Source organism: Ursus maritimus, unplaced genomic scaffold (genome assembly GCF_017311325.1).
Source record: "Ursus maritimus isolate PB19 unplaced genomic scaffold, ASM1731132v1 scaffold_10, whole genome shotgun sequence".
Taxonomy (NCBI): domain Eukaryota; kingdom Metazoa; phylum Chordata; class Mammalia; order Carnivora; family Ursidae; genus Ursus; species Ursus maritimus.
The window spans coordinates 12823747-12835193 of NW_024423344.1; the positions used below are offsets into that span (position 1 = coordinate 12823747).

The 11447-nt window shown below is 45.7% G+C and overlaps 1 long non-coding RNA gene across 1 annotated transcript; it reads left to right on the forward strand.

Annotated features, from left to right (window-relative positions):
* The first annotated feature begins 5762 nt into the window (after positions 1–5762).
* Positions 5763–10894, forward strand: LOC103664357. The gene is made up of 3 exons (XR_569009.1): positions 5763–5917; positions 7707–7914; positions 10097–10894. It is a non-coding gene; the product is annotated as an uncharacterized LOC103664357 (long non-coding RNA).
* Positions 10895–11447: the final 553 nt, after the last annotated feature.

The following is an 11447-nucleotide window of genomic DNA, read 5'->3' on the forward strand; positions in this document are numbered from 1 at the left end:
AGCTGCTAGGTGTGTTGGCTGCCGATGGCTGATAGCTGAGCCCCTCCTTGGCAGAAGCCCACATTTAATGACTGGTCAAAGTGCTGGGTCAAAGGCTAGGCCACCTGGCCTTAGTGTGATACATCTATGAACAGCTATCCCAGCTTCAGAGTCTTCCACAGCGTCAGATGGGGTCCCTTGCAACTGCATTACCCGTTCAACTTCTTCCTCTGCCCAAGTCTGTGTCCTCATTCCCTCACAGGTGCTGTCTCCAAAACCACTCCCTGATATGCTTCCTATAAACACGTATCTTTCTCAGATTCTGTTTTCTATGTAATATGACCCACAACACCAGGAGTTCCAATATGTCATTATATTAGGTGTTAGATTTGAGGCATTTGGAGATCTGGTGATAAATGGAGTCCTGGTCCAAGTCCATGTCCCAGTTGGTTTAGAGTCCACTGCCCCAACTGTGGTCATTCTCTGGTCCCCTAAAAGGTTATATTAGCAAACAGAACCTTCTGACTGACTCCCTTACCTGTGGTTCTCTGACCCATAGGGAAGGCCAAGGGCAGGCCTCTGAGATTGCCACCCCTTCCCAATTCCCCCATCTCCAGCCCAGATAATCACTCAAAAGCAAAATCTCATCCTGGTGACCTGGCAGAAATTAGTGCCATCCTCAGAGAAGTATAGGGATGGACATCCAGACCATCTCTATTTAATTCATCTCTCTCTGACAACGGACTGCAGTAAATTTAATCAAGTGGTATCTCCAATTATAGCTGTTGTATATATGTTGTATCTTTACTTGAAAAAACCAGGGCAGCCTCTGGCACTTTCTATGCAGCTACTGATAGGGAAAATGCATGTTTTTCAATTCGCATCAAGAAGGAGAGAGGCACCTGGGTGGCTCAGTTTGTTAAGTGGCCAACTCTTGATTTCTGCTTAGGTCATGATCTCAGGGTCCTGGGATTAAGCCTTTAATTGGGCTTTGCACTCAGTGGGAAGTTTGTGTGAGGATACTCTCTCTCTCTCTCCCTCTGCCCCCACTTGTGCGTTGTCTCTCTTTCTCTCTCTAAGATAAATAAATAAATAAATAAATAAATAAATAAATCTTAAAAAAAAAAAGGAGATGATGTTCTGTTAGGACACACGTGCATCAGAAAATGGGAAATAAACCTCAAAAAATCCAAGGTCCTGGAACACTGATAAAATTTGTGAACTCCAGTTGTCTGGAGATATGTAAGATGTTTTATAGTGTTGCTATGGTAGACCAGAATGTTCTACAGTGTTTCTGGCAAGCTCTGATAGGAGACTTGAAGAACAGAATCCTCGGTTCTAAAGCGAGAACATGCCATCTGCAGCAGAGAGCTATTCCCCATTTGAGAAGCAGCCCTCGGTATGCCACTGAGCCTTGGTAGAGAACGAGCATTTGACATGGGACAGCAAGTAACTGGAGATTCCCATTATGTCCTGGGTATTTTTAGGCTCACCAAATCAGGCAGATACAGCAGCAATTCATCATACAATGGGAATGTTACATTTGGGACATGAGTACGTCTGGAAAGCATTATAAGTTATAAGAATGGATGGTCCAGATTCTTGTGCACTTATCTTTCTTGCACTCTTGCACCTATGTCTCCTGCCTCCCTATGGCCTCCTTGATGTTTTCCTGTGACCAGCTGATCAACAGAACAAAATTTTGGGTCTCGTTCATAAATGGGTTAGCTCGATAAGCTGGTACATTTGGTATGTCGCTGCACTACAGCTCCACTCAGAGATGCCTCTGAAACACAGTGGTAGGGGAAAGGGGGATCTTCCCCATGAGCAGAGCTTAGAACAGCACACCTAGCATTCAACTCTGTGTGGGGGGTGAAGTAGTCTGAGGCAAGGGCATACTTGGATTAATGAGCAGTGGTGAATGATTTAGCTATTTGGTCAGGGGCTTAGGATGAGAGAGATTGGAATCTCAGGGAGACAAGGAGGTCGAGAGAAGAATTGTGGGTACATCCAGGGGGCCATGAGGATCTTTGTGTTCACCTCCATGACCAATTCAAGAGGCATCCTCCACACTGGAAGCCCAGAGCAACCAAGTGCATAGGATGATTCATCCAGTGGGAATGAGCCAGCCTCTCTCCTTGGTCACCTCCACTCTTGCATTATGGGGCTATGAACATAGTAGTCATGGAGGATGGGACCGAGGCTGTGCATAGGCCCAAGGGCATGGACATCATCACAAGGTTGATCCACCCACTGTCACTGCTGAATGTCAGAGCTGTCAGCAGCTGAGACTGACATGGAATCACCTACAAGGAGATCAACCAGCCGACAACTGCGGGTTGATTGCATTAGAACTCTTCCCTCCTGGAAGGAGTACTAAGTCATCCCTCCTGGAATTACCACATATTCCAGGTATGTGTTTTCCTTTCCTGTCTTTAGTGCTTCTGCCAGCACCACTCCCTGAAGGTTCTCAGTTTTTCCTGTTTTTTGTCATGGGATCTTTGTCACATTACTTCAGACCAAGAGGCCCACTTTACAGGGAAGGAAAGTAAAAATAGGCACAAGACCTTGAGACCCACCGGTTCCTTTGTACTGCACATCATTCAGAAGTGGCTGGCCTAACAGAACACTGGGATGGTCTCTTAAAGGTGCAGATCAGTTGCTGGCTCACAGATGACACCAGAGAGGTTGATACACTGTCCTTCAAGACAGATAAAAACATTAAACCAATGACAATTATACAGTGACGTTTTTCTCAGAGGTAGCCTGCATGGGTCTAAGAACCAAGCGGGTTGAAATAGGAATGGCCCTTTTTGCCATTATTTTCAGCAACCCACTTGGGGGAATTCGTGCTTCTAGCCCCCGGAACTCTAGGCTCCGCTGGATTCAAGGTCCTGGTCTAAGGGAAGAGATGTTCTGCCAAGGGATGTAATAAGGGCTCTAGTGAATCTAAGGTCATGGCTGCTGCTTGCTCACTTTGGGCTCCTCATGTAAGCAGACCAGTAGGCAAAGAAAGAAGTTGCCATACTGACAGGGGTAACCGACTCTGGTCATCTCGAGGACGGTTGCTGCGCCATAACATGGGCGGGAAAGGTATGTCTGGAATGTACTGGGATGTTTCTTGGTGCTCCCATTACCAAAAATAACTATAAATGGACCATTGAAACAGCCATAGCCTGACAAGAGCATGATGGCCAGGGACTTAGACAGACTAGAGAGGAAGGTCTGGGTTACCTTGTTAGGGACACAACCTAACTGGGCACACTGGCTGGGCAAGCAACTAAGACCAGTGAGTTGCCTGAAGGTGAGGAGAATCGAGAATGGATTCTAGACATGGAGATGATAAATATCAGTTGCAGCCTTGGAACCAACTGTAGCAGAAACGGCTATCGCTTCCTGCTGTACGCTGTTTCTTTAGGAAGTTGTGACCAGTCACCACCTTGAAGAAACACTGACCAGACAGACTGAACTTAAAATGCAGTACAGCTGGATCTCAGGGGTGCAAGGCCAACGACACAACAGACTGTCAGAGCCTCACTCACATACCTGGGACCCGACCATCTCAGTGCCTTCTGGCTGACTTTTAACTCCCAGTGTCTCTGCTCTGCCCCAGAGAACTTTTGTCTTTCTTCTTTCTCTTTCTCTTTCTTTCCTTTTCCTTCCTTCTTCCCTCCCTCTTTCCTTCTTTCTTTCTTTGCTTCTTTCTTCCTTTCTTTCTTTCTTTCTTTCTCTCTCTCTTTCTTTCTTTCTTTCTTTCTTTCTTTCTTTCTTTCTTTCTTTTTTCTTTTTCTTTCTTTCTTTCTCTTTCCTTCCTTCCTTCCTTCCTTCCTTCCTTCCTTCCTTCCTTCCTTCCTTCCTTCCTTCCTTCCTTCCTTCCTTTTGCAAATGCAGGCTGCCTGCTTGCCCAGCAAACCAGAAGAGACCTGGAGAATTAACAGCCCCGCTGGGAGCAGCCCTCCGCAATGACAGACAGAAGTCCATGTACAAATCCTCCAGCTCCCTCATCTGGGGGGCAGGACAGCTCGGGGTCATGTATTTTGCACAGTTTCTTTGCCTTTTTTTGTGGGATCGACTGGCTTCCCGCTGTTTCAGGTGGCTTAATATGTGCGCTTTATTGCTGCTTTCTCTGTCTCCTTCCCCTACTTCTCTGCAACTGCTGCTCATGACTTCTACATACACGGCTTCTGCTCAAATCCTGTGGCAGGGTCTGTCTCGGGGAGAATCCAAGCTAGGATGGCTTCATCTACTGTTCCTACCTTTATCTTCCTTTCGCGTGGATCTCTCACGTATACATCTCATTTGGGCCCCTGTGTCTCCGTTTGGACTGTTTCTAGGGGCAGCACATCTCCAGTTCCTTCTTCACTACAGGCAATCCAGTCCGTGTCGCTTTTAGGCTCCAGGACAAGTGGGCAAACACCATCTGGGGATAACTAAGAGAACAGAGCTCAAGGAACTAAGGCAGCTTAACCAAAGCTATGTGGTATTAGTAGTAGAACTGGGAATAGAATGGTTTGCTAAACAAGTTGTGTCTTATCACAGACAAGAGGGTTGGTGTAAGTCTCACCAGCCTGGGAGCACATATGTTAATCTTAGGCCTTCATCTTGCCAGCAGGAACTTAACATCCCTTAAAGAGTGTGCCAATTATTTCTAAGTGCTTCAAGCTGGCATTCCAGAAACTTGCTCAGAAATCATCTTTCAGGTTCTTTTTCTCCCTCTCGGTCTCCTGAGGTCAATGTCCACAGCCCTGGAAATGGCCAATGTGTTCCTGACGAGAGTGCCATTGTCTGTGCCAAGGGGCTTGACTCCCAATGCTCTGGCTTCCCTGGTTGATGAATACAGCCCAGGAATCTTCCATGACTCTTGGGCAGCCATCATAATGATGTCCCTGGTGAGAACATCCATGTCCTCCCCAAGGGGCTCTCTCCGCGGCTCTCTGAGCTGCCACTCCCAGGACACAGGAATGGGCAACCCAAAATACCAAGCACAGAGCCTCTTCTGGGTCTTTGGGGCTGCATTGTTGGTAGCTGGGCTTTCATATTTCTCTCTCTTGAGAAGATCTCCTCCAGCTTCTGACCCTCGTCCCAAATTCCCCAACAGCACTGATCCAACAAAAACATACATGTCCCCCCAAGAACAAACAGCAGTTTTCCTGCACAAAGATACCTCCATCCATTCTTAAAAGGTAAAATGAAATAAAATCTCTCCAAAGGCAACTAAATACATGGAGTAGAAAGTGTACTTGACCTATGGACAACATTTTTCATGATCACACAGAGCATTTCAGTCCCAAGAACCACAACGGTGTCTCAGAAGCCTCTTTCTTCTCTAAAGCCCCATATTTACATACTCAAATGGCCCCTTGAGTGGCTTTCCTGGAAAAAAGTTTCTCCAGAGGTATCTCCAAGTCTTCCCTTCGTTACACCCCAAATTCCTTTGAAATGACAACACTTTTTCTACAGCACCTGCCCCATCCCACTTGGACTTTCTCCGTTCCTGTCATGTTTTCAGAGGTCTTAGGACCAAGTTTCAAAGCATCAGTGGTATCAGCAAGCAGCCCGAGAATGGAATGTCTCCCCTTTAGTGGCAACTGTGGAAAGTTCTTCCTGGACATACAGGAGCATGAATGCTAACTGAGTAGAGCCACGGGGCTGGGCCCTTTCTCATCACACTCTTGCCAGCTCCTAGTCAGTTTTTAAGCTCAGTTTCAGGTTAGCCTCTGGGTCCAGGCTAATGACCAATGGTCTTTCTCAATGCAAATGTGAGACTGTTGCCTGGTGCCTCTTAGGAGGGAGGGCGAGATTTTGAGGATGGAGGGGGCCCCCTGGAGGCTGGCTCTGGGTAGCCCTCACCAACCACCCCACAGGAAAGTGACCTTCACAAATTCTCCTTCTGCCAGACGTGCTGCTCACTAGAAAGTGGCCACGTGAGGACAACGAGGTGAGAGTCTTCACTTTGCATGTGAGGTTGAAAGCCTTTCCGGAGTCCCTCTCCCAATCCAGACCTCGCTAATAGAAGGGAATCTTGGGAAAGCTGACTCATCTTGCTTTGCTCGACTTTGCTCTGCCTCCTACTCAGTCATAAATTGCTGCACAGACTGTGCTGGATAAATTGACATTAAGAGTTATTAAAGGAACAAGTCGACAGTTTAGAAAATGTGCATTCACGGCAGGCGTCGGCGGTCCTCTGGAAGAGCCGGGGCAGGGCAGGGTGACTTGGTGAGTCACCGAGGCAGGGCCTGGAAGCTCCACGGCTGGGAAGAAATCCCAGTGTTCACAGAGGCCAAGCAGGGTCCCTTAAGGAGACAGCCATGAAGGCAGCCGGTGGTGAATCCATGGGGCCTTGTCTGTGACACTGGATTTTATGGTCTGTGGGTTTATGTCATGACTTGGATTTTAACAGGGATTCGTGTATTTAAGCTTTCCTTTAGAGATCATTGTTTTTATTTTTGGCAGCCTAGCGGTAATGAATCTTGGTGGTTGGGGGCGGGGGGAGTCCCTCCTATCTACGTGGGCAGCCATAGCTTCCTGTCTGCTGCATTTCCCCGGATCTCCGCCATGCCCGAAGGGGCTGGTTTGATTGGATCACGCCCAGCCTGGTGCTTCTCTTGCACACACACCTCCAACTCTTGTGTTGCCACCGAAGTGTTTGTGTGTGGCTCGTTTTCCCTAGCAGAGGGTGACCTCCTGGTGTTAGGTAGCTCTCTGGCCTTCCTACCGTGCTGTGGAGGCAGTAGGCATCCATCACAATTGTTGGCACGAGAGACTGGGGAGCCACTTCAAGGGCTGGCAGCTGGCATCGGGAGGAAGACACTTACCTGTGAGCAGATATATTTGTTAGGATTTAGTGTTAAATCAGCTGAGACTTGTCTGTGACGTAAGTGGCCAGGTTTTGAAGAAGGTTTATTTGGGTGCTTTTCCAGATAACTGTGGTTGCTAGATGAGTGACCTCTGGATAGCAACAGTTAACGTTTAATTACATGTTTGCTGTATGCCAGAGAACGTCCTACAGGCTGTATGTACATTAACTCATTTAATCCTCACAGCCACTATTTGAACCAAGTTCTCTTCTCACGCCTATAAAACAGACGAGGAAACTGAGGCACATAACCGCTATAAAGTACCTTCCCGACGATTACACAGCTAGCAAGTTACGGAGCTGCGATTGAAACTCAGACATTCTGGCTTCAGAGACTGTGCTCTTAGGCAGGACCCTACAGCTGCTGTTTAGCAAATTTTGAACACACACTCACACCCCCCCCAACCCCCCCAACCCCCGCACCCTCCCAGCCCCCCACGCATGCGCCCACACAACCACTCACTCATCCATCAAAAATTTAAGTCCCCTTTGGAATAAACAGTTTATATATAATGACTATGTTTTTAAGAAATGTGTTCAATCTACTTTGCCCGTCTTCCTGAGCACTTTCCTGGCTGTCGGACTTGCTAGAGGACACCCACAGCAAATAAAACCTCCGTCTAGGATTTTGAAAGCCATAACGAACACTAGAAATGAAGACAGTAATTTGGAGTTGACTGAGTTTATTCTGGAGAAATCAAGATAGGGACCAACTGGAAATTACGTGATTTGTGATATGTACGAAATACTCTCAGAGTTACTTTGTTATGTGGCATTCATACTGGGTAATGTTCTTTACGTTCCAAACGGTGACTCATATCTTTATATTCTATTCTTTCAAAAGCTCTGAAAGATGTTTATTGTCCATTAGGGTTGAAGAGGGTATCTGCCTGTCCTACTGAGAAGCTGCCTGAGGGATTTGAATACGTGCCTTTGATCTAACGGTCTCATCACTGGCTGACAGACGTGGGAAAAGGCACGGCGTGGGTCCAGATCTGCTAACACTGGGTAACTCCCGACCTCTTTGGGGCTGTTTCCTCATCTGTACAGGGAAGAGAATGAGTGAGAGGACCTCCAAGGTCAGTTGCAGTTTTAAGAGTCCATGATTCTGATTATTTTTAGCCACATTTCTGGAAAGCTAACCTTTATACACATTTTTCTTACATGTGTAACAAAACTTTTCGTTCTTGGCACTGGGCTTTTGGCATAACAGCATCTTCAGACAAGCCTTCTTATCTTGGAAGATAACATTCAGAAAAAGGGGCGATTTAATTTTGTTACTTTAGACAAGCTAAAAACTGCTTTCTTCTGGTCTTCCGAATCTTTTTCTCTTTGTACAATTCCTAACGATTGAGTGGGCAGGGTGTCCGGTAGTCGAATAACCTTTTAAACGTGGAGGACCAACTTATGGCTGCTTCCAGAGGCTGCTCGCAGCAATCACTTTTAGATCAGCGGGTCTTTTACTAGGGATGAAACGCCAGCGCTGCCCTCTGGTCTCTTGGCACCTGTCCTGGAATTCACTAATGTTGCACTCCTATGCTGCATTCGGGTCTTTTGTCCCCCATTGCCTCAACACCTCTTTGCTATTAAAAAAAGAATGAATGTCAGTGAAAGACAAAAACAACCAGGTGTCAAAACAGTAACACATTAGTGACTTGAGTAACAATGACAGGTGCGCCTCGGAGACACTGCAGGTTGTCGTCTAGACTACTGCGTTGAAGTACATATCCCAGTAAAGGGAGTCAAACGAATGTTTTAGTTTCCTGGTGCAGATAAAGTTATGTTTTCACTGTGCTGTCGTCTATTAAGTGTGCCATAGCATTATGTCTAATATATATATATAATATATATATAATATATATAATAATATAATATATATAATAATATATATAATATATATAATATATATATAATATATATAATATATATATACTTTATTGCTGGGGCGCCTACGTGGCTCAGTGGGGTGAGTGTCTGACTCTTGATTTCAGCTCAGGTCATGATCTCAGGGCCCTGATCTCAGGGTTGTGGGACGGAGCCCTGCATCGGGCTTCACACTGAACGGGGAGCCCGCTTGTCCCTCTCCCTCTGCTTCTTCTCACCCCTCATGCTCTCTCTCAAATAAAAAAATAAAAAATATTTTTAAAGATTTTATTTATTTATTTGTCAGAGAGAGAGCTAGTGCACGCACAAGCAGGGGCAGGCAGAGGGAGAAGCGGGAGCCCGAGGTGGGACTCGAACCCAGCACCCTGGGATCACGACCTGAGCCAAAGGCAGACGCTTAACCAACGGAGCCACCCAGGTGTCCCAATAAATAAAATCTTTTAAAAAAATACTTGATTGCTAAGATAAATTCTCACCGTCACCTGAGTTTTCGGGGAGTCATAATCTTTTTGCTGAGAAGGGTCTTGCCTGGGTGTTGATCTGCTGACTGATCAGGGCTGCCGAAGGCTCCAGTGGCTGTGGCAGTTTCTTAAAATAAGACAGCACTGAGGTTTGCCCCATCAATCAGCTCTTTGTTTCACCTGAACACTTAGAGGCCATGGTAGGGTTGTTAATTGGCCTCATTTCAATATCACTGTGTTTCAGGGTATAAGGAGGCCTGAGGAGAGGGAGAGAGACGGGGGAATAGATTGTTGGTGGTGTAGTCAGAACAGATACAACATTTATTAAGTTTGCCATCTTAGGTGGCTTTAGGTCACGGCGCAACATTGAAGATCACTGATCACAGATCACCGTAACTAGTGTAATAATGAAAGAGTTTGAAATATTGCAAGAATTACCAAAATGGGACACAGAGACACGAAGTGAGCAAATGCTGTTGGAAAAATGGCATCGATAGACTTTCTCAAGGCAGGGTTGTCACAGACCTTCGATTTGTAAATAACTCATATCTGAGGTGCAATAAAGCGGAACACAATAAAACAGGGTATGCCTGTGATATGTGCCAACATCTGCTGAAGCCCCACTGTTTGCCAAGCACCGTTTTAAATGCTTTATATATGTTGACTCATTTGGTTTTCTTTGAGGTAGGTTTTATTTTACAGTTCGTCCACTGAGGCACAGAGAAGTTAAGTAACTTGACCGAGATCACACAGCTAGTAGTTGTTTTCAGAATTTTGGCTTTTAATACTGGGTGTGGGGTAGGGGGAGGGAAGGATCTTGCTAAAGGATAAAGTGCCACTCAACAGATTCGGAAGACTTTATTTGGAGGGAGATATGCCAACTGGATTCTAATAACTATCTATTAACATTTACCAGGGAGAAGTGTGCAGAAAATATTCCTAATCCCGGATGTTTGAGAATGGAAGGCATATATGATTCTTTCATGTGTTCATTTGCTATAATAATATTCCTGCAGTATTGCTCTGCTCCAGGAAGCTGCTGGGTGCTGTAGAAGAAAGAAGCCTGAAGACAGAGGAGATGCTTGTGCTTCCAGATAGAGAAAAGAAAGAGCCAAATGATGAGGAAACATTTCTGGCCTCACCTGATTTTATACAATTGCATCGAGTCTGAAAAATAACAAGACCTGAAAGATTTGGAAACAACTAGACAGCTATGGTCTTATCTGTGTGACAGAGATGGGGTGGGCTGGGACTGGGAAGTGCGATAGTGGGTTCCAAGGAAACCGATCTGGTAGGAGGCAGGTGATGCCATCAGCATATCAAGAGAGGTGGTGCTGGTTATGTCAGTTATGGTAGTTCGCTGTCAGGAAACCATCTTTTACACACCCAGAATAAAAAAAAAAAATCATAGAATGTGTAATGGGATCCCATGGCCCAGAGACGACAATGGAGAGAATTGAAGATGTAGGGACTTCTCCAGCAAACTTAGGCAATTAGCCAAACACTGCCGTTCCATGAAGAAGAGTTTGGTAGGCAGGTAAGGAAGCTGTGGAGTCATACAGGGAGATCAGTTTATCCCCAGTGACCTGGACCAGGTTTGATGCCGGATGAAGTGGGTGATATAAACTAATCTGAATATCAAAAAGCTAAAGTCCAGGGGCGCCTGGGTGGCACAGCGGTTAAGCGTTTGCCTTCGGCTCAGGGCGTGATCCTGGCGTTGTGGGATCGAGCCCCACATCAGGCTCCTCTGCTATGAGCCTGCTTCTTCCTCTCCCACTCCCCCTGCTTGTGTTCCCTCTCTCGCTGGCTGTCTCTGTCAAATAAATAAATATAATCTTTAAAAATAAATAAATAAATAAATAAATAAATAAATAAAAAGCTAAAGTCCAGAATGATCTCTGTGGACATGGATAGCAAAAAACATATTTTAGCTATAATTGTAGTAAGAAGAAAATGAAGGACACGTGGTCTTCACAGCATTCTGTAGGCGATGACACGATCAGTTAGGAATCCTAGCTCCTTGAGTAACCATACTCAGGCAGCCCGGATTAACAGATTGAAAAATAGAGCAAGGGCTTAAAACATATCCATCCCCTTATGGCCCCCTTCTTGGCCCTGCCTTATTCCACATTTTAAATTGAAAATTTAAGTACAAAATGTACTTAAAAGAGGAAAGAACAGTATAATAAGCTTCCATTTATCCGACACCCAGATTCTAGACGTCCTGAAGGTACGATGGCTTCATCTACCTTTCATTTTTCTCTGCT